The following is a 23313-nucleotide window of genomic DNA, read 5'->3' as shown; positions in this document are numbered from 1 at the left end:
ACAGCCTATGACAGAAAATTGTCTGTGCAGGTCCACGTCTTCGTATAGCCCTCATATAAGGGTACCTCCCTATTTTCGGTATTTTAATGATTTAAGCAACATTATTCACCGGAAATGTTTCAAATTTGGTATTTGAAGTTCGTAATAGATACTACAGTCTATAACAGAAAATTGTCTGTGCAGGTCCACGGTTTGGTTTAGCCCCCATATAATGGTACGTCCATAAATTCGCTATTTTGATGATTTAGGCTACATTATTCACCGATTTTTTTCGAGTTTCGCATTTAAATATTGTAATGGCTTATTGCAAAAGATGCCTATGCAATCCCACCCCGGCTACATTCGGTATTTTTAATATTTTAACAGAATTTTTTTAAGATTTTATTTTTTTTGAAAATTGCCATATTAGTTCCAAATGGTTGAGAGTATTCAAAGTTCGGCCCGGTCGAACTTACAGCTTTTTTTTACTTTTTTTTGTTTTTGTAAAATTGAAACTAATGTGTTCATGATATATATAAGAGATTTTTTTCTTGGTGACTTAGAGGGAGTTTTAAACCATGTTTTGAAACAGGATGTTTTGACTCGTTTGAGGTTCAAATTCATATTAATAATGCTATTGACCAGCCATTCTAAAAAAATTCACAATTACATTACATTCTTTTACATGACTGACAAGTGAACATTACATTCCCAACTCTCTCCCCCACCACCACAGCAATGGCTATTAATATTTCTCGTTTCTAGTTTACGTCAGCGCACATGCCAACTTCCCGAGAGTGCAGAGAAACATACAGAGAGAGCGACAGGCAGAGTGTTTGCGCGAATGTTTGGTATTTCTAGTTTTGGCCTTTTTTTCGTTTTTTTTTTGGCTCAAAAGTCTGCGGCGAAGCCGAAGAAGTAAATCGAAACCCGTAAAACGAAAAGCAAGCAGCGGCCAACATAAAAAAATTTAACGAAAAATGCGAAACGGAAAAAAGAAGAAAAATTCGAAAAACAAAACAACCAACCATCCACCAAAATAAACACACATCGTAGCACATACTGAGTTTTGGTGGGTAGTTATAACAGCTGTGTTCATTAAAATAGTACTTGACAGGGGGCGAGAAGCGTACATTCCAAAAGCCCTATAAATTGGGTGAATAAAACGTGTGTCTAGCCGATTTTTGTTTGTATTGAATAATGATTCTGGGTATATTGTGTTAATAATGACAAAATTTGTGGGTTCTGCTTTTGTTTTTTTGTCATTCTTAACCGGCAGTGCGACCGATTATTGAGATTTTGTCACGAACAGGCGTTTTTTTTTGGCTGTTTTGTGTTTTTTTTTAGGTATAAAACTCGATTTTCGAACACATTGCTTTTGTTATTCAGAAATTATTCCGGCTTATTTCTGAAATTGGCATAATCAATTTAAAATAAATTTAACTGTTAACTGCATTAATTTTTGTTGGAATGATTGTTTTACTTGCGTCACAATGAGATTCTCAAGTAGCTACTGAGGCGCTGACTTTGTCATTCCTTTTTCAATACTGTGAGATATTTTTCGATTTGAATTCATACACACATATCGGCTACGATGCAGGAGTGCAAGATAAATATATCAAAAGCTTTTTGGCAGATTCGAAATGTAAGTTTACGCAAAGTTCTAAAATGGTACTAAACATATATAGCTAAAAACTCAAAATTTGGTATGAGAATCAAGGTTGGAAAGTAAAGGTGCAAGTACATAAAAAGCTTGAATTCATGGCTAGGCATATTTGTGACACTTCATAAAGGGATTACAGAGCCGCAATAAAATTCTGCCGTCGTTTTCCATTATAATTTGACATTAATATGCCTAGCCATGACTTCAAGCTTTTTATGTACTTGCACCTTAAGTTCGATATATGAAGGCGGTTTTGGAAATGTGTACTAAATGTACTAAGTGTACTAAATTTGGAATTTTTAGGTTTTGGTATTGGGTGATGAAGAGATAAATTTGGAATTTTTTCCTACAAGAGCACGAAATGTACTAAATAGTACTACGTTTGGTACAATTTGGCTTTGGGTGATAATGCTTGAAATTTAAAATTTGGTGTTAGTGTCTCTGTTCATGTGTAGCCTGGACATATAGAGGCAGTTTCGGATATGTATACTATAATTGTACGAAAAATACTAAATGATACTAAATTTGATATTAGTTGAAGTGATATGACTTGGTATCTAAAATTGAGATATGGAGGTGGTTTCGGAAATGTGTACTATAATTGTACGAAAAGTACCAAATTGTAGTAAATTGGGTGAAGAAATATAGGTTAAGTCCCGAAATTTGATATTGAGGTCTCTGTTGGTATCTGGGATTGAGATATGGAGGAGGTCTCGGATATGTGTACTTTAATTGTACGAAAAGTGCTTTATGGCACGATATTTGGTGAAGGGATAGAGGTAAATTTCTCAAATTTGGATATTTAGATTTGGAAGTGCGTACCAGAATTTTCGAGAAGTACTAAATCGAACTAAATTTGATATCGTGTGAGCTGAGCCCGTAAACTTTTATATTGCAATAAGTGTTGGTGTCTAGGATTGAGAACGGAGGGACGGTTTTGCAATTAAATACCTACATTATACGAAAAGTACTAAATGTAACTAAATTTGGTATTGAGTGCATGTATAGGGCTGAAATCCTAAAATTTGATATTGAGGTCTTTGTTGGTATCTAGTGTGGAGATCTGATGGTGGTTTTACAAATCCGTACTATAATAGTTCGAAAAGCACTGTTGTTGGTGTCCAGGATGGAAATATGTAGATTATTTTGGATATGCGTACTAAATGTAACTAGGTTTTGGTATTGGGTGAAGAGATGGAGTTGAAATTCTGAAATTTATTATTGAGTGAACTCATGATTTCTAGGGTTTACATATGGCGACGTTGAAAAAGTTTTGGACAGACAAATTGGATGTAGGTACATTTTGCAATATGCAATGTTTTTAGTAATATCCACCTCGGTTAACTTTAAAATTAACAAGAAAAAAAGTTGTAAGTTCGCTCGGGCCGATCTTTGAATACCCTCCACCATTTGGAACGAAATTAGCAATTTTCAAAAAAAAAAAAGAATCCATTAAATATTCTCTTAAAATCTTAAAAATACCGAATGTAGCCATTCTATTAGGTTCTATACGATGACGTGGACTTGCAATGGCAACTTTTGTCATAAGCCATCTCAATATACGAATGCGTAACTTGAAAAAATCGTTGAATAATGTAGCTCACCGATATCAAAATATCGAATATCGGGAGTTGCCGTTATATGGGGGCTATACGAAAACGTGGACCTCCACAGACTATTTTCTGTCATAGGCTGTAGTATCCATTACGAACTTCAAATACTAAATTTGAAATAATTCCGGTAAATAATGTCGCTAAAATCATAAAAATATCGAATATCTGGAGGTATTGTTATATGAGGGCTATACGATGGCGGATAATTTTCAGTCATAGGCTGTGGTATCCATTACGAACTTCAAATACCAAATTTTTAACAATTCGTCTGAATAATGTTGCTCAAGTCATCAAAATGCCATATGTCGAGAGGTACCGTTATATGTGAGCTATACGAAGACGTGGACATGCACAGACAATGTTCTACCATACACTGTAATAGGCATTGCGAACTTCAAATACTAAATTTAAAATAATTCCGGTGAATAATGTCGCTAAAATCATTAAAATACGGAATATCGGGAGGTACAGTTATATGGGGGCTATACGAAGACGTGAACGCTCACAGACAATTTCTGTCATAGGCTGTAATATCCATTACGAACTTCAAATACCAAAATTTGAAACATATCCGGTGAATCATGTCGCTTAAATCTTCACAATACCGAATATCGGGAGGTACCGTTATATGGGGGCTATACGAAGACGTGGATCTACATGGCTCATTTTCAATACCAAAAGTCGTGCAGACATTATGAACATTTTAGTAAAATTTTATCGACCTACTTCATTTCGTTCGGAAGCTAAAGTGATTTCCACAGACAGACGGACGGACATCGCTAAATCGGCATGGAATTTTATACTGATCAAGAGTATATAAGTTATATAATTTGTGGGGTCTAAAATGTTTATTTCGAGGTGTTACAAACGGAATGACAAACATAATATACCCTCCATACTATGGTGGAGGGTGTAATAGTAGAATAATATAAATTCGAAAATCCGGAATATTGTATTTTCGAGATTTTATTCAAAGAACTGGGGGACTGTGAATAGAGACCTACATTGAGAACTAACCGGGGGATTGTGGACAAAAGTTCATATTGGGAAATAGATAAGGTGGGTATAGTATACTTCAAAATATTTCGTATAAGCCCGATCTGAATACAGCAAACATATCTATTTATTTCGAATTTTTTTTTATACCCTCCACCATACTATGGAGGGTATATTATTATACCCTCCGCCATACTATGGAGGGTATATTAATTTTGTCATTCCGTTTGTAACTCCTCGAAATATTCATGTCAGACCCAACAAAGTATATATATTCTTGATCAGCGTAAAATTCTAAGACGATTTAGCCATGTCCGTCTGTCTGTCTGTGTGTCTGTCTGTCTGTCCGTCTGTCTGTCTGTCTGTTGTAATCACGCTATCTTTCGAACAAATTGAGATAGAAGGCTAAAATTTCGCACACATGTATATTTTCCCAGTAGGCAGGTTAAGTTCGTAAATGGGCCATGTAGGTCCAAGTTATCGTATATCCCCCATATAACGGTACCTCCCGATATTCGGTATTTTGATGATTTTAGCGGCATTATTCACCGGAATTATTTCAATTTTGGTATTTGAAGTTCGTAATGGATACTACAGCCTAATACAGAAAATTATCTGTGTAGGTCCACGTCTTTATATAGCCCCCATATAACGGTACCCCCCGATATTCGGCATTTTAATGATTTTAGCGACATTATTTACAGGGATTGTTTCAAATTTCGCATGTGAAGTTCGTAATGTGAAGTTCTTAATTCGATACTTCAGCCCATGCCAGAAAATTGTCTGTGCAGGTCCACGTCTTCGTATAGCCCCCATATAACGGTACCCCCCCATATTCGGTATTTTGACGATTTTAGCTACATTATAAACAGATTTTTCTTCAAGTTTGTTTTTCTTAATATTGTAATAATTTTCTTAAATATTGTAATAATTGATGACAAAAGTTGCCTATGCAGGCCCACGTCGTCGTATAAGCATTCGGTATTTTTAAGATTTTAACGGAATTTTTAACGGGTTTTTTTTTTGGAAATTGACAAATTTGTACCAAATGGTGGAGGGTATTAAAAGTTCGGCCCGGCCGAACTTACAGCTTTTTTACTTGTTATTTATTTGCCACGTCCTTTGGAACAACTATAGTTTAGTAAAAACACTTCGATTTTTTCGAAATTTTTTCCAGAGGTAGATATTTTTACCCTGATTCCGAGAAACTATTTTTTTCTTGGGGGAAGGATCCGGAACCCCAGATTTTTGACCCGAAAATCCGGGTTTAAGACCCGGTTTGGTCCCGGATCCATTTACCCGATATAGACAATATAGGTATCGTTTGATAACCTATCACGGTTCACGAGTTATAGTCAAATTATCAAATATTCCCCCAATGGCAGTTTGCCACGTCCTTTGGAAGAACTACAGATTAGTAAAAACTCTTCGATTTTTTTGAAATTTTTTCCAGAGGTAGATACTTTTACCCTGATTCCGAGAAACTAATTTTTTTTTGGGGACGCACCCGTGACACCAGATTTTTACCCGAAAATCCGGGTTTAAGACCCGGCTTTGTCCCGGATCCACTTACCCGATATAGACAATATAGGTATCATTTGAATACATATCATGGTTCTCGAGTTATAGTCAAATTATCGATTTTTTGGGACCCGGATTTTTAATAAAACCCCCAAAAAGTCATAAAAGCGCCCATGGGAGTCAACAAAATTGATGCCTAATTATAGCTGACACTCTAACCTTTCCAAAATTCTACAATTTGTGCTACTACATTTTTCGGGTTCAGAGATATGGGTCTTTTCATCCGCATAACCCGATTACAAAAAAGTTTATTTCGCGTAGCCGTCGTTGGAATTACAAAAGTTTTCTAAATTTGACACTTTTTGCAAATAGCCGGCATTCAAGCGGGGCTTGAAATTTTCTCCTCTGGGTATGTCTAAATTCTAAATTTGGTGCTTTTGTAATCCAACGACGGCTACGCGAAATAAACCTTTTTTATTGAAAACATAATTTTATAAACTGGTTAGAATCGGGTTGTACGGATGGAAAGATCCCCATAATGCGCTCTTTTTGACTTTTTGGGGGTTTTTATAAAAAATTCGGGTCCAAAATATCAACAATTTGACTATAACTTCCGAACCGTGACTACTTACCCCACCTTTTTCCAACGATATGTATACCGCCTATATCGGGTAATTGGATCCTGGTCTAGTCGGAATCTTGAAACTGGACTTTGGGGTCAAACATCTGTGTTCACGGGTCCGTCCCCTAAGAAAAAAATTGTTTCCCGGGATCAGGGTAAAGATACCTACCACTGGAAAGAATTTCGAAAAAAATTGAAGAGTTTTTACTAAACTAGAGTTAAGCCAAAATACAAAATTGACGAAAATATTGTTATTTTTCCAATAAAAAGTTATTTCTCTTTTGGTCCAGTTAGGTTTACATAACAGGTTGCTAGTATTTCGAACACAGCTGTAAATATTCGTGTCTAATACAAATTGGCAAAAGGCAACAAGACAAATAAACAACATAACCCAAACAACAAAAGAAGAAAACATAACATACAAAACAAAATGTGCAACAAAAGCAACAACAACAACAACGACTAAAAACAACAACCGATAAAAATTCAAAACGAAGCTACAACAACAACTCGTTTCAACAAGTGATTTTTCAAGTCTCAGCTCAATGCGGCCGATACTCTCACACGCTCAGCACGACAAAAGCCAACGACTGAGTGAGTGAATGACATACATACATGCGCATAACCACCACTCACTGTGAGGGCATTGGTAATTGGCTAGAGCAGTCCAACTTGAAGTTTGTGTTCGAAGTCTTTCGTTATTTGAATTTGAATTCAGTTGCTGCGCGTTTCTAAACGAGAATGGTTGTGAACGGTTGAGTCGAGTTGAGAAACAAACAAACAAACAAACGGGCGATAAAGACATCATCAAGTGAAACACACACACGCACCTACACAAAGGCAAAAATTGTTAACAAAAAACCAACAACAACAACAAGATAAAATAATAATAACAGTAGTGAAAGAAAGAAGAAAGCCAAACAAAAGTGGAGGAAAAAAAAGTTGAAAGAAAACATATCCATACTCTTCATTAGTAGTAGCTGCTGAATGGCTGGCTGACTGACGGACTGACTGGCTGGTTGGACCATAGCACCCAAGAAAAAGTCAGACCACATACGAAAAGAAATTAACAACAACGACGAAGTGAATTAATGAAAGTCAAATGTGAATGTGTTCGAGTTGAAGTGTCAAATCTGAAAAACAAACAACAAAAATATTCAAGAAGCTTTGTGACAAAAAAAAAATGTAAGAAAAAAAATGAAATATATTCAAATATTTTGTGTGGCGATTAGAATCGTACAGAAGCCAAGATAGAGAATGATAGAATGTAAAAGAACGAAGAAAAAAAAAAAACGAGAAGAAAACAAGAACAAACACACACACACACAGAGAAAACCAGATCCTATCGAATTGATATTCAATATACCAGTATTTGACCCAGCACCTCCCCCCTCCTTCCTTCCCCATGGCAAAATCCCACCATGGCCAGTGGCCACAATAAACAAAATGATTGGAATTCTTTTCCTTTGCGAAACAGAACCAAAAAAAAAAACTTAGAAACTGGATTTGTTGATTAAGATGAAGTTGTTTTGAGATTATATTGAAAAAAATATGAATTTAATTAAAAACTAAAAACTAATCAAAACATTTATGAATTTCTTAAAAAAAATATTATCAGTGTTCCATAACTTCTTTATTTTGGATTTTCCCAGAATTTTTGGCCAGCATTAGCAGCGATTGAGGCCATGAAACCCCCGCGGCACTCTCATTTCCAAAACACCAACTGATTTTGATGACATAAATAATTTCTAAAAAACAACAACACCAATGACACTGGCAAAACTTACACAATGCTGTTGATAATGATCGTGACAATATCGCGAAGAAAAAAAAATGAAGAAGAATTTATTGTCAAAAAAAAAAAAGAAAAATAAATAAATACGAAAAAATAATTCTATAACACATTACCGCTAACGACTTTGCTACTATTTGGAATTTTGTTTTTTTGTTCGGTAATCAGGAAATCACTCATCATGTCATAATTATACCCTACAACGATATGGGAAAAGTTGGTTTTTTTGGCAATGATTTTGATATGCTTTGGAATTTGGCAGAAATAGAAGGAAGTGAAAAGATTGGACTTCAAAATCAGCTACCTTAATAATTTCGCAAAATTTCGATGGTACCAAAGGAAGTGGAGCGTAGTTGAACTTACGAACATCCGAAATTTGGGCTTAACTCAAGTTCAGTAAAAACTCCCGAATTTTTTCGACAACAAGCGGTCACATTTAAAACGTTTCGGGAGGTGTAACCAAATGATTTTTATACACGGACGTTTTAAAAAATCCCCCAAAATCGCAAAATCTCCCATTTTTGGAGTTCACAAAATTCCAAATCAAAGTTGACACTCCAACCTTTTCAAAATACTAACATATGTGTTATTATCTTTTCTGGACTCAGAGATATGGGTCTTTGAACCCGGCCGAGGACCGTCTACATAAAAATAAAAAACAAAATTAGAAAATTAATTATTTAAGGGTTTTGTTTTTCAAAACTCTGAAAAACCTGGGGGATGCAGCGGAAGAAATGGTCCGATCTCTACCATAGTTATAACAGATCTTGTGTTGATAGAAATATCGAGATGTGCCACGTCTGAGCTTTTTATGAGCTTCATGAATACTTAAAATTTTGACTCTTTATGGGAGAGGTACCAGAGGTATTAGAAGGTAGCTTGTGTCAGTAGAAATAATGGGATGTGTCAAATATGAAGAGAACCGGAAGCTTATTTTATAATCATTTTGGCTATTCAAAACTTTAATCCTTTTTTGGGGGGAGATACAAGAAGAAATGATCCGATCTCTACCATCTTAAAACAGATCTTGTGTTGATAGAAATATTGAGATGTGCCAAGCCTGAAAGAAATCCGTCGTTGATATCGCGTTTCATGGATAGTAGAAATAATGGGATGTGTAAAATATGAAGAGAACCAGATGATTATTTCGGATTTTATAATCGTTTTGGTTATTCAAAATTTTGAACCTTTGTGGGGGAGGTACCAGAAGTAGTGTACCGACATATTCCATCTTCACATCAGACCTTGGGTTAATAAAAATATTGTAATCTGTGTAGTTTGGCGACAATCGGACTCCTACACCACATTTTGTAAGAATTATAATTATAAAAAAATGTTGACCCTTTTTGGGGGAGGTACCAAAAGGTGTAGACAGACATATCCCATCTTCACACCAGATCTTGCGATAGTAAAATACTAGAATGTGTCAAATTTGAATACCATCGGACTCTTATTTCACATTTTATAAGACTTATGATTATTCAAAATGTTAACCCTTTGTGGGGGGTACTTGATGAAGTGGACCAATATTGTCCATTTTCGCACCTAAGCTAGCACTGAAGAAAATATTAGGATCTACAAAGTTGGAGCAATTTTGGACTACCCTTCTCTTTCTGTGCAGTAAATTATTTTCTTTGAAAATGTTGACATTTTGTGAAGGAGGTACCAGAAGGAGTGGACCGATATTGCCCATCTCAGAACTCGATCTAAGTTTGATAATAATATTACGATGTACCAAGTTTGGATTCAAACGGATACTTCCTTCGAGAGTTATCGGCCGCACCAGCCAGACAGACGGACGGAAATCGCCAGATCGACTCCAAATGTTCTGAAACGGATTTGGTCCCAAGAGACCTAGGGTCTAAAATCGTTATTTCGAAGAGGCACGTTTTGGCCGTATCAAAAGATTAGCCATATTAGTTTGCGTAGCCAGTGTTGGACGTACCCAGAGGTAAAAATATCAAACGCCGGCTACTTAAAGGGAGATTAGAAAAACGTTGGTTCGCGTAGCCGATGTTAAACATGACCAGAGAGAGAAAATCTCAAGTTACCAAAAAAAAATAAGGAAAAACTGAACAGAATGTACTCAATAGAAGTGGGTTGTTCTGGTTTAAAGACCCATATATCTGGATACAGGAAAGCTAATAGCACAATCTGTAACATTTTTGAAAGGCTAGAGTGTCAAATGTGTAATATATTTTGTGGACTTCAAAAATTGGGCCTTTTTCGATTTTTGAGGAATTTTATAAAAAATTCGGATCCAAAAAATTATTGACAATTAAAAAAAAAAAAAAATTCGTTAAAAATTCTGTTAAAATCTTAAAAATACCGAATGTAGCCATTATTCGGTATCAGGTCCACTTCGTCGTATAGACCCTAACTATACGACGAAGTGGACCTGCATAGGCAACTTTTGTCATAAGCCATTACAATATACAAAATGCGAAACTTGAAAAAAATCGGTGAATAATGTAGCTCATACCGAATATAGGAAGGAACTATTATATAGGAGCTATACCAAAACGTGGACCTACATGACCCATTTTCAATACGAAAAGTCCTGCATACATAATATACTTTTGTGTAACATTTTATAAACCTACTTTAATTCGTTCGGAAGCTAGAGTGGTCGGACATCGCTAAATCGACATAGAATTTTATGCTGATCAAGAATATATATATACTTTGTGGGGTCTAAAATGTATATTTCGAAGTATTACAAACGGAATTATATGGTTGGAAATAAGTTGGAAATTCCGGCTGAAGTGGTAGTCACTCACATAAAACCATGTAAACAAGCTTCATTTTTTACAACATACTGGGTGTTACACATCTTCTAAGAATCCCAAGAAGTTAAAATTGTGTGTGATTTGAAAATTTTTGAATTTCGTTAGATGAACGGTGGTCTTATCTGCTGTCTGTTTAATTAGGCCAATGATATACACGTGTTAATAATTATTCCACTTATCTTAAAAAAAAAAAAACATGTCTGCGGTTTTTGTCAATCTAAATAATTACATGAACCACCGAAAAGTGTAAGTTAGGCAATTATAAAATTATGTCCGAGTTGAGAATTTCTTAGGCGTTTGTAAAAGTTTGGGTTTCTTCCCCCATTTGATGACTGGCAGAATATTTCAAAGACTTTAAATTCCCGAAATATTTGGAAAGTCGAAAATGCAGAAAAATATTCATGGAATGAAACTAGATTTTCACTATTACAATTTTCATCAAAATTTCTGCTGCCTTTTATTCCAAAGAAAGATGGGACTCGATATAAATCGGCATTGAAAAATGAAGGCCAAATTGCCAAATTACAGTCATTTCTGTTGAAAATTGGAGTAAACATTTTCGTAATACAGAAGATCAGGATGTGCTGTTGCATGGGAATTATGAAGAATACTTGACTTACATTGAACTCTTTTAGACAAGAGAGGGATTCTTAGAACCTATAAGGCCAAATTACGATTGTATGTGTTGAGAAGAGAAGATAAATTCTCAGCTGCACCACGTGAAACATTACTTCCTACCATAGTCGCGTGGATCGACGGATTCATATATTTTTTTACATAGATGGCTGGAGGAGAGCGTGACTGAGACTTTTTTATTGAAGAACAATTTACCGTAATCTCAATCCGGGCGATTGCAGAGTGTCTGAACTGACTTAATGAACTTGAACAATCCAAAGCCGCTAAATGGGTCACTTCTAGAGACGTGGTCAAAAAAAAAACGCCCACATATCCCAATGGGACAGTGAAAACGTGGGGAAAGCCACAAAAAACCCTATAGGGAGTCCCAGATGAGATTACTAAGAATCTTTTATTAATAGATAAGTGGGTTAACCGGCATCCTTATGGGTCTTCTGGGCCTTCAAGCCCCTTTGTACAAGATAATAATAACTGCGCTAATAACAACATATGCAGGGTATGCAGGGAAGATGATAAAACTTTGGAGCATTTTCTCTGTCAATGCCTAGCGTTTGCAAATATCCAATTCTTAAAGAACTACTCCATACCAGACTTTAATCAGATCATGGTAAATGAAATAAAACTCTAATCGAGAGCGCACTACGGGCATGTGGTGATTTCAATCTAACCTAAGATTAAATCAGTATTTGTCTAGCGATCCACCTTCTTTATATTGCCATTAACAGAGCAAAAGAAAACTTGAGAAATTTTTATATTCTTAAAGTTCGTAAAGGAATATCAAATTTATTCATAACCATCCAACCATTTTATGATGTCAAGGAATGGTATTTTTCAAAAGTTCTCCTAGAAGGTACACATTCCAATGGAATTACCCTTTTTAAAGGAATCCTAAAAAAATGACCATATATCTTCACAAAAATGATATTCTTTCCATATTTTCTCTTGTCGGTTATGAGTATTTTATTATGAGTAGAGTAGAATGACAGATTTCTTATGGACTCAGAATATGGAATCCCCCAGCTTAAAATGTTACCCTTACCAAAAAACGAATATTGCTTTAGAAAAATATAGACTCACAATATCACTTTTAGACAGACATCGGTTGATAGACTTATGTTTGAATATGAACAAGTAAAAAAGCAGCCAAGTTCTGCCGGATCGAACTTTTAATATCCTCCACCTTTTTGAAGAAACTTAAAAAATGTAAAAAAAAATCCGTCGAAAAATACTGCTTAAAGAGAAACCGTTATATGGGGTCTATACGAAGACGTAATCCTGCATAAACTTTTTTATAACAGGCTGTAGTACTCTTTACGAACTTGAAATACAAAATTTGAAACAATTCTGGTAAAAAAATGTTTCTAATATCATCAAAATATCAAATATAGGGAGGTACCGTTATAAATAAGCTATATGAAGAAGTGGGCCTACATAGACAATTTTTTCCGTCATAGGTTGTAGTACCCATTACCCATTACGAGGTTCAAATACGAAATTTGCAACATTTGTGGTGAATAATGTTCTTAAAATCATCAAAATACGGAATAGGGGATGAATCGTTATATGGGGGCTATACGAAGATGTGGAGCTACTTACGCAATTGTCTGTCAAAGACTGTAGTACATATACGAACTTTAAGTACGAAATTTGAAACAATTCCGGTAAAAAAATGTCGCTAAAATTATCAAAATAGCGAAATAGCGGGAATACCGTTGTATGAGGACTATTCGATATGGTGGGCCTATATAGATAATTCTCTTCCAGGAGCTAATATACTCAGAAAGAACTCCTTGTTTATAATTTCAGAAAATTCCACTGGAAAATGTGGCTAAAATCATCAAAATACCGAATATGGGGAGGTATCGTTATATGGGGGCTATACGACGGCGTGAACCTGCATACACCATTTTTTTTTGTTATAGGCTGTACTATCTATTATGAAATTGAAATACGAAATTGGAAACAATTCCGATAAAAAAAAAAACTTGGCTACAATTATCAAAATATAGAATATCGGGAGGTACCGTTATATGGGGGATATATGATATCGTGGACCTATATAAACAATTCTCTTCTAGTAGGTAAAATACTCAGAAACAACTCCTTGTGTAGAATTTCATTGAAAAATTTGGCTAAAATCATCAAAATACAGAATATCGGGAGGTACGATTATATGGGGGCTATACGATATGATGGACCAATATATCTCATCGTCGAAATTTTAGCTTTCTATCATAATTCGTTTTGACTTCAGCGTGATTACAACAGACGGACGGACCGAGAGGAATCGTCTTAAAATTTTAAGCTGATCAATAATATCACTACCGCCCATATAACAGTACCTCCCGATATTCGGTATTTTCATGATTTTTGCGACATTATTCAACGCAATTGCAATAAATTTCGTATTTAAAGTTAATAATGGGTACTACAGCCTAGTTTGGTAGTTTTCGGATTTTTTTTTTTTTTTTTTTTTTTTTTGAAAATTTTCAAGTTCCTTCCAAATGCTGGAGGGTAATAAAAGATCGGCCCGGCCAAACTTAGCTGTTTTTTACTTGTTTCTACATAAACTGTAATTCGTAGACATAAAATGAACTGTAGTGACATTTCATGACCAGAATCGTTGATTATAGCCATCATTTTTGTAATTTTTGTTATGAAAACATCTCAAAACGTATGTGGTTTTGTTGTTCATTCTAACTTCTAATTCTAGAACGTCTCCTCCGCGAAATACTTGAAAATCTGTGACATTCTTAAAATTGCTTTGAAATGGTTTAGTTTCGTTCGCCGATGATTACTGCCTCCAGGTACTTGGCCATTGTCATCGTTGCTAGCTCTGTCAACGATTATGGCCTTCATTGTATTGGCAAATTAAACTATAATGCCATCGTTTGCCATCATAATGATGATCATCATGAACAACAACAACATGTTAAGACTCATCACAGCAGCAGCGAACAGAAAACGTGGGGATCGTGGAGGAATTTCGATGTTGAAAATAAAATTTAAAATTTCAAAAGCAGCATTGGGATAAGATATTTCGTATTCTAAGGACTCAGAATCCTTCTTTAAAAACAAAATGTCATATCAAAACGCTGAAGAGGTCAAGTAATCCTTCGCTTCGCCGGGATAAAATAATGGTATTGATAGCGATCAGCAAATATAGCAAAGCTGTCAGATTTGCTTTCAAAAATATTTTTCTCTTCAATAGAGAGTAATGTGAAGTTTAGCCAATGGGAGAATACTGCAGACCTAAGCAAAACAAGCCAGTAAGGGAAAGTCAAAAGTCGGGCGGGGCCGACTATATGACACCCTACACAGTTATGCATTTTTAGTAGAGCTCCCGTAACACCATCCATCTATCAACATTTGGCTTTAAAGCAGTTATAGTATGCTATAGAGTGCATGATATCAATTGGAGGAGGATTATATTAAAAAAATATGTATCGAAGCCGAGTTGCACAAAATGGAAACGTACGTCCAGAACTTTACTCCATTTGGGTTGATATTAGCCGTTATTTGCACAATAAACCTGAAATCGGATTATGGATATAAATGGGAGATATATTCAAATTTTTGCTGTTCTCGATAAAATTTGACAAAGGTATTTCCGAGCTTTATAAGATATGTGAGTGACTTAAACACCGAATCGGATGAAATATATATATGGGAGCTATAGTTATATCCAAACTGATTTTCTCCGAATTTGATGTACTTGCTTCTAGTCAGAACTCGCTCGGATATGCCAAAATTTAAACCATTTGGACTTATATTGACCACTTGGTGCACAATTAACCCGAAATCGCTTGAGGATATATATGGGACCCACATCCAAATCTGAACCGATCTCAATCAAATTTGGCACAGGTATTTCCGGGCTGTATCTGATAACTGGTACTTAATATCAATGTTGTCGAATGAATATTACGAATGTGAGGGACTTAACCACCACATCAGATAAAACATATATATGTGAGCTATAACTATATCTGAACCGATTTTCTCCAAATTAGATTTACTTGCTTCTATGCTTAATTCGGTGGGATGTACCAAAATACAGGTCATTTGGACTTATATCCCATTAGGTGCGCAATTTACCCTTAATCGGTTGAGCTATATTTAAATCTGATCCGATTATCGCCAATTTCAATAGGGTTCGTCCTTGGGCCAAACAAACATTGTTTGCAAAATTTCATCTCAATCGGATAATAAATGCGACCTGCATTTTGTTGAGAAGAATACATGGACGGACGGACTGACATGCATACATCAGTGCAGAAAGTGATTCTATGAAGATCCTCAAAAGTAACTATGGGTCTATCTCGCTTCTTTCTCCCTGTTACAAACAAATGCACAAACACATAATACCCGTACCACTATGCGGTGCAGGGTATAAATATTTATTTTTTATACCCTACACCACAAGGTGGTCAGGGTATTTTGTCTTTGTGCATTTGTTTGTAACAGGCAAAAGGAAACGAGATAGACCCATAGTTGCTTTTGATGATCTGCATAGAATCATATTCTGAGTCGATTCATGTATGTCTGCCCGTCCGTCCGTCCGTCCGTCCGTCTGTCCATGTATTTTTGTAAACAAAGTACAGTTCGCATTTATTGCGCTATCCAGATGAAATTTTGCACAGATCATTTGTTTGGCCCAAGGACGAACCCTATTGAAATCGGAGATAATCTGTCAAAATTTAGATGTAGCTCCCATATATATCTTCGTCCGATTTGCCTTTTATTGTGCACCAAACGTGTACTATCAGCCCTAATGGTATGGAATTTTGCACATACAACCAAATTAGGCCTGAAAATAAGTATGGCAAATTTGATCGAAATCAGTTCAGATATAGCATAGCTCCCATATATATTGTTCATCCGATTTGTTATTTTAGCCCTCCGCAGCCGTAATATGCACTCTGTGACAACAATATTTGGGGAAATATAGCGAATACAGCTCAGAAATACAACTGCTAAATTTTATCGAGATCGGTTCAGATTTTGATATAGCTTCCTTTTATTGTGCACCGAACGTCTAATATTTATCCAAATGGGATGGAATTCGGCACATGCGACCTAATTGAGTCTAGAAGCTAGTATGTCAAATTTGGTGAAGATCGGTTCAGATATAACTATAGCTCCCATATATAATGTTCATCCGATTTGTTATATTTGTTACCCACAGCCGTAATATGCACTCCGTAACAACGATATTCAGGGAAATATATCAAATACAGCTCAGAAATATCTTTGCCAAATTTTATCGAGATCGCTTCCGATTTGGATATAGCTCCCATATATATCTTTACCCGATTTTAAATTAATTTTGCACCAAATGGGCAATACAAGTCCGAATTTAAAAGATACAAATGCTTCGGCATATTTTGTCCTTTGAACTTTAAATTATAGTTATAATCATAGCGTGTATGATTGAATTCTCCCATAAAAACTTTTAATTGTTATGCGGATCTCTACTAAATTAGGAAAGTGGTGTAGGGTATCATAAAGTCGGTCCCGCCCGACTTTAGGACTTTCTTTACTGGTTTTATTTTGAAAATTTACAGTGGGACAAAAAAATCCCCTAGTCCAAATATGTTTCTCAGTCATAGAATTTCATCCGAAACATTCTAGACGACCCCACGCATGTGTGCCTGCTTTCAAGTTAGACCTGAAGTAATCTAAACCAAGTCAAGCCACCATCTATCCAAGCATACATTCGTTCTTCCGTTCCGTTCCCCCACCCATCCATCTATCTATGTGCCGTCTATTAAATGTTGCTGGTGATGCCGCTGCTTGATGTTGTTGTCGTTGTTAGTAGTAGTTCCGCTACGTTAACGTGTTACATCTCGTGTCTATCTTGTTTTAGTTTCAGTTTTACTGGCCGTCGTCGTCGTTGTCTCTGTCGTCGTATCATTTGATACAATTCTTCTTTGTTTTCCTCTTCGTTGTCATTATTAAAAGTGTTGTGTTATCAGCAACGTAATTAAGGTATATGAAACAGAGGCATGATCATCATTATGATCCTCATCACAATTATGATTATCTTTAGATACAGATTTGGACTTGTGTTAGTTGGAATTTTTCATTGTAGTAATGTTCTTTCGGGGGGTTCAAATTCTAAGGTAGTTAACTATTTTCATGACATATGTATTGTAGAGAGTGAGAGAAAGAGAGGGAGAGTTAGAAATTTTAATGAGAATATAATATCACCACCAAATGCAGAAATGGTCATTGAAAAAATTGTCTATGGATTCCAACTCAGATGATGAGAACCTTTACCTATAAAATCAGCAAAAATTTACTATAGCCAGTCATAGAACCAGGCTCCCACCTGGGCCTCCCTCTGCAATTCTTTGGGAAGTCCATCAATAATTTCTTAGTCCTCTGGAAAACGCAAAGAAATGTGTATCTTTGAAGAAGTCTTTCAGAGGGCAATCTATGTTTATGAGAGCATCCGGCTTTTTGCGATCCAAAAAAGGAACTCAGAATGCCTTTTCGAGTTAGAAGGCCTTTGATAGTTTCAAATCTAAAAAAAGGAATTTCGGAGGATTTTTGTTGTAAGAAGACCTTTGTTGGTTCTTTCTGTAAAAAAATGTACTTTTGACGTCTTCTAATAAGAGAAGGTCCTAGTAAGGTTTCTATCTCTTCGTTTTTTTCAAAGTCCAGGAATATCCATATGAAGGATAAAGTAGAGATTCAGTAACTCTTTCATCCATGGAATGTTTTCAGGAGGTTTTCTACAGGTGTATATGGAAGTCTTGGAGATGGTATTTTATTTATATGACACCAAAAGAAGGATTCATACGTGCCTCTATAGATTTATAGGAGACCTGTAAAAGTTTTTCTACAAGACCATAGCATGCCGACAATTTATACAGATAAGGATATAATTTGTATTTATAAGAGACCTGGTCTTCAAGAAAGTAAGAATTTTAGAAGGTTCTCCAAGTACAGAGAACCTGTAGATGATTCTACAGAAGACCTGTGGAAGGAAGACTTTTTGATGATTGATGAAAAGTAGACCTGTAGATGATTTTCCTACCTACTTTGACTTGTAGACGCTTCTCCATCTACAGAAGACCTGTAGAAGGTCTTCCATCTAAAAAAGACCTGAGAAAGGTTTTCAACATAAAAAGACTTTTGGAAGGTCTTCTATCTGCAGGAGACTTGCAAATATTTTTCCTTCTACCGTAGAACTGTAGATAAATCTTACATTTTCAGAAGACCTGTAGAAAGTCTTTAATCGAAAGAAGACTTTTTAAGGTTTTTAAAGTACAGAAGACATTTAGACGCTTCTTCATCTAGAGAAGACCTGTAAAACCAAACGAAGATTTTTTAAGGTCTTCCATCTACAGGAGACATTCTATCGTAATTTTCCTTCTACCGTAGACCTGTGAATTTTTCCATATTCAGAAGACTCTTGTGGATAGTTGTTCCATTTACAGAAGAGTTGTTCCATTTACAGAAGACCTGTGGAAGGTCTTCAATCGAAAGAAGGCTTTTTGAAAGTCTTCTATCTAAATGAGACCTCAACCATAACTTTCCTCCTACAGCAGACCTGTAGAATTTTTCCATCTTCAGTAGATCTTTAATGGAAAGACTATTAACGATTTCCCTTGTGGCGCTCATCATACAGAACACCTACTGAAGATCCTCCATCTATAGAAGACCTGTGCAAGGTCTTCAATCGCAGAAAGTTTTTTGAAGGTCTTCTACATAAAGGAGACTTGCAGAAAATGTTCTTCCTACCGTAGATCTTTAGAATATCTTCCATCTTCTGTAGACCTGGAGAAGGTCTTTAATCCAAAGAAGATTTTATGACCAGTTCCATCTACAGGAGATCTGTAGATGTTTTTCCTCCTAGTGTAGACTTGTAGACGCTCCTCTATCCACAGAAGACCTGTGGAGGATTCAATTTAAAGAAGAAAATTGATCGAATATAGATTTTTAAGGTCTTCAAAGTATAGAAGATTTGTAAAGCTATTCTATCTGCAGCATACCTGTAGATGATTTTTCATCCATTGTAGACCTTAAGAAGGAGTTTAATCGAAAGAAGACTTTTTGACGACTTTCCCTCAACAAAAGATCTGTAGATGATTTTTTATCTTTTGTAGACCTGTAAAAGGTCTTCAATCAAAAGATGTTTTCTTGACAATTTTCCATCTACAGGAGATCTGTAGACGTTTTCCCTCCTACCTAGACTTATAGACGCTACTCCATCAACAAAAGACCTGTGGGAGATCTTCCTTCTACAAAAAATATGTGGAAGGTCCTCAATCAAAAGAAGAATTGTTGATGATCTTTTATCTACAGGAGTCCTCTTAACGTAATTTTCCTACTACCGTAGACCTGTGGAGTTCTTCCATCTTCAGAAGACCTGTAGAATGTCTTCGAAAGAAGAGTTCTGTAGATGATTATTCATCTATTGAGGACCTGTCTTCCATATTCGACGATCTTTTTTTAAGGAGATCTGTAGATATAGCGTAGACTTGCAGACTTGATGTAGCGTAGACCTTTACAGAAGTCGAAGTACAGAAGACTTGTAAAGGGATTTTATCTATAAGAGACCTGTAGATAATTTTTCATCTATTGTAGACCCCTAGAGGGTCTTGAATCCAAAGAAGACTTTTTGACGATTTTTCATTTACAGGAGATTTGCAGATTATTTTCCTCCTACCGTGGATTTGTAGATGCTCCTCCATCTACATAAGACCTGTGGAATAGCAAAAAGGCTTTTTGAAGGTCTTCTATCTACAGGAGAACTCCTACCGTAATTTTCCTCCACCTAGACTTATTGTTCGAATTTCAAAAATAGCATCAACATGCATCCCATCAACGACCTCATTCCAAAGTTAACAAGTAAAAAAGCTCTAAATTCAGCCGGGCCGAACATTGATTACCCTCCACCATTTGGAACGAATTTGGCAATTTTCAAAAAATAAAATCCGTTAAAAATTCTGTTCAAATCTTAAAAATACCGAATGTAGCCGTTATATTAGCGTCTATACGATGACGTCGACCTGCATAGGCAACTTTTGTCATAAGCCATTACATCATTATATGTTATGGCGTATGATATATCGTTATATACCGTTATATGAGGCTATACGAAGATATGGACATGCACGGACAATTTTCTGTCATAGCCTCTAGTATCTATTACGAACTGCAAATACCAAATTTGAAACAATTCCGGTGAATAGTGTCTCTAAAATCACCAAAATACCGAAAACAGGGAGGTACCATTATTTGGGGCCTATACCAAAACCTGGGCCTACATGGTCCATTTTCAATACCAAAAGTCCTGCAGACATAATATACATATGTGTACAATTTTTATCAACCTACCTGGAGAAATGTTTCTTCAGGTTGAAGCCCTAAAGTTTCTTCGTCGGCTTTCTGCTCTGTGGAGGGTCTTTAGTAACAGTTCTTCTCTTCAAGCGAGTATGTGTTCTTCTCCGTTAATGGACTTCCCCTAAGGGGTCTTCAATCAAATCTTCTTTACCACTGAGGAAGAAGACCTTTAGGACCTGTGCTCCAAGAACCAATTAAATGCTTAGCCTAAGTACTTCGTGTTGCAAGCGATCATCGGGTCATCTCTGAAGAGTCATCTCTAACGTCATCATCATAATCATCATCATCAGCATTGGTTGTTGTCATTGTTGTTTTCGTTGTTGTTATTGTTGTGTGTGGTCTGTTTGTGGTGGTGGTGGTTTGGAAGATGTTGACTGTCTGCTCCATCACACCAGACCACAATAGTGGAGCGGATACAAATCTCTATCAAAGTCTGACTAAATAACATTTTTTTTTTTCATTTTTATTTTAGACGCAGTGGCAGCCAAACAACAGTTCAGCGACAGAGGCAACTGAAAAGCTAACAACTACCACTACAGACGCAACATCACTGTGATCTTCATCATCTTCTAAAACAACAACAAAGTTAAGAGAACAACAAAAACAATAGCAGAAGAAAAACGTTAGTTTTTCTCAGACTCTGTTTTGTGTTTTTTTTTTTTTTTTTTGTTTTTGTTGTTTCGTTTTCGAGTTGGATTTGTGAGATTGTGAAATATCATCAAACAGAAGAAGAAGAAGAAGAAAAACGAAACGAATAACTTGAACTGAAACTACTACTACCGTTCGTGAACGAAAACAACAACAACAACATCGTCATCATTGTCTCTGAGTCTGAGAGGAGTCCAAGTCAGCTCCACAACTATATCTGTGAGCCGCCTCAATTGCTGGCATCTAAGCTGGAATCTAAGACGTTGCCACACCGCCATAGCCATTAGACCATCAGTCTGTCAGTCATCGTACTGTCTCAGCGCCGAAGCCACCTCTTCCACCCTCCCTCCCTCCTCCCCGTGGCCAACGCGTGGATACTGAAACTGTGGATACTCTTAGTCAGGTAAGCCATGGCTATGCAATCGCCACTGACGCTTCATTTATACCGTTTTATTAGTTTTTGGCAATAGCCAAGCATTTGAGACGTGCCAAACCTCTTCCAAGAGCTTGGGACACACAGACCAAACCAAACCAAACCCGATCAGACCTGGAAAAGCAAAATGCATTTCATTTTGGCCATTTATTAAAGACGAGTTTCACTCGTCTTGGTCGTGTTGGTTCATAAGCCATGATTTGCTTTGATTATTCTCAATAAATTTTCAGTTTTTCTTGGAGTGGCTTGGCAATGGAGTCCCCCTCTACCTCTTTCCTTTCCCCCCAATCACTTGGCATTCTTGGCTAATATTTTGTGCAATGCTCTGAGCTAAGCGCATATTTCTTCACATATTTCGCGATATTTATTTTGTTGGCCAGTGTAGATTGGCAGTTTTTTTCTTTCTTTCTTCCATGACAAGAAAATAAATCGCCAGCCAACAAAGCCGGAAGGCCCAGCGTCGTGCCACTTGCCTTGCCAGCCAATGTGTGTCCTTATTTACAGCTTAGTCTATGGAAATGATTTGCATTTTTCTTTTGTTGTTGCTTTCAGTCAGTTTTCTTGGTAGGTGTGGGAAAGAAGGGGGTAGGGAAAGGCTCGTGTTAATGATCTTCAATAGTCATTCGAACAGGTGCCAATTTCCATGTCAATTTCGTTGAAAGATAATCAATTTTGATTGGTGGAATTATGCCAAATAATGTCAGCAGATCAAAGTTCGTTGATTTGATGGACAATCGATTTTATTTTCTTGACTGGAAATGTTATTGCAAGAAGGGTTGATCGGGAATGTGTTATTGGTTATTGATCTTGAGAATAGGCCAAAATGTTAAGAGGCTCCAGGGGATTTATATGATAAATGGGACAAAGGTATGATAGGCTTCTTGGAAGCATTCTGTATGATGAAGGACCTAAGGCCTTATTTAAGGTGGGCCCTCCTTGAAGGAATATCAAAGATAGGAGATATTCTAAACTTAGAAGCTGTTTTCAACAGAGAATTTCTAAGGGTATTAAACGTAGAAGATCTTCTACAGGTCTTCTTACCATAGAAGATTTTTGTAGGAGATTTTCTATTTTCTAAACTTCGGAGACCTCTTGAAGGCTGAGAGCAGAAGAACTTAAACATAGAAGATCTTCCACTGGACTCCTTAACATAGAAGGTTCTTGTGGGAGATATGCTGTCTTCTAAACTTACCTGAACTTCTAGAGAAACTTAAAACAAAAGACACACTGAAGTCCCTTTAGCACAGTTGTTCTACAGGAGGCT

General features: G+C 36.3%; 1 protein-coding gene across 1 annotated transcript in view; it reads left to right on the top strand.

Annotated features, from left to right (window-relative positions):
• The first annotated feature begins 7098 nt into the window (after window positions 1-7098).
• The window catches only part of LOC131807050 (uncharacterized), a 106167-nt gene continuing 89952 nt past the window's right edge, over window positions 7099-23313 (top strand). The window contains exons 1-2 of the mRNA XM_059132071.1: window positions 7099-7579; window positions 21441-22019. The gene's annotated coding sequence lies outside the window, so the exon portion shown is untranslated. The remainder of the gene's footprint in view (window positions 7580-21440; window positions 22020-23313) is intronic.

The sequence above is a fragment of the Musca domestica genome, unplaced genomic scaffold (genome assembly GCF_030504385.1).
Source record: "Musca domestica strain aabys unplaced genomic scaffold, Musca_domestica.polishedcontigs.V.1.1 95, whole genome shotgun sequence".
NCBI classification, from domain to species: Eukaryota; Metazoa; Arthropoda; class Insecta; order Diptera; family Muscidae; genus Musca; species Musca domestica.
Note: the sequence above shows the minus strand (reverse complement) of the source record. Positions and strands in the feature narration are given on the sequence as shown.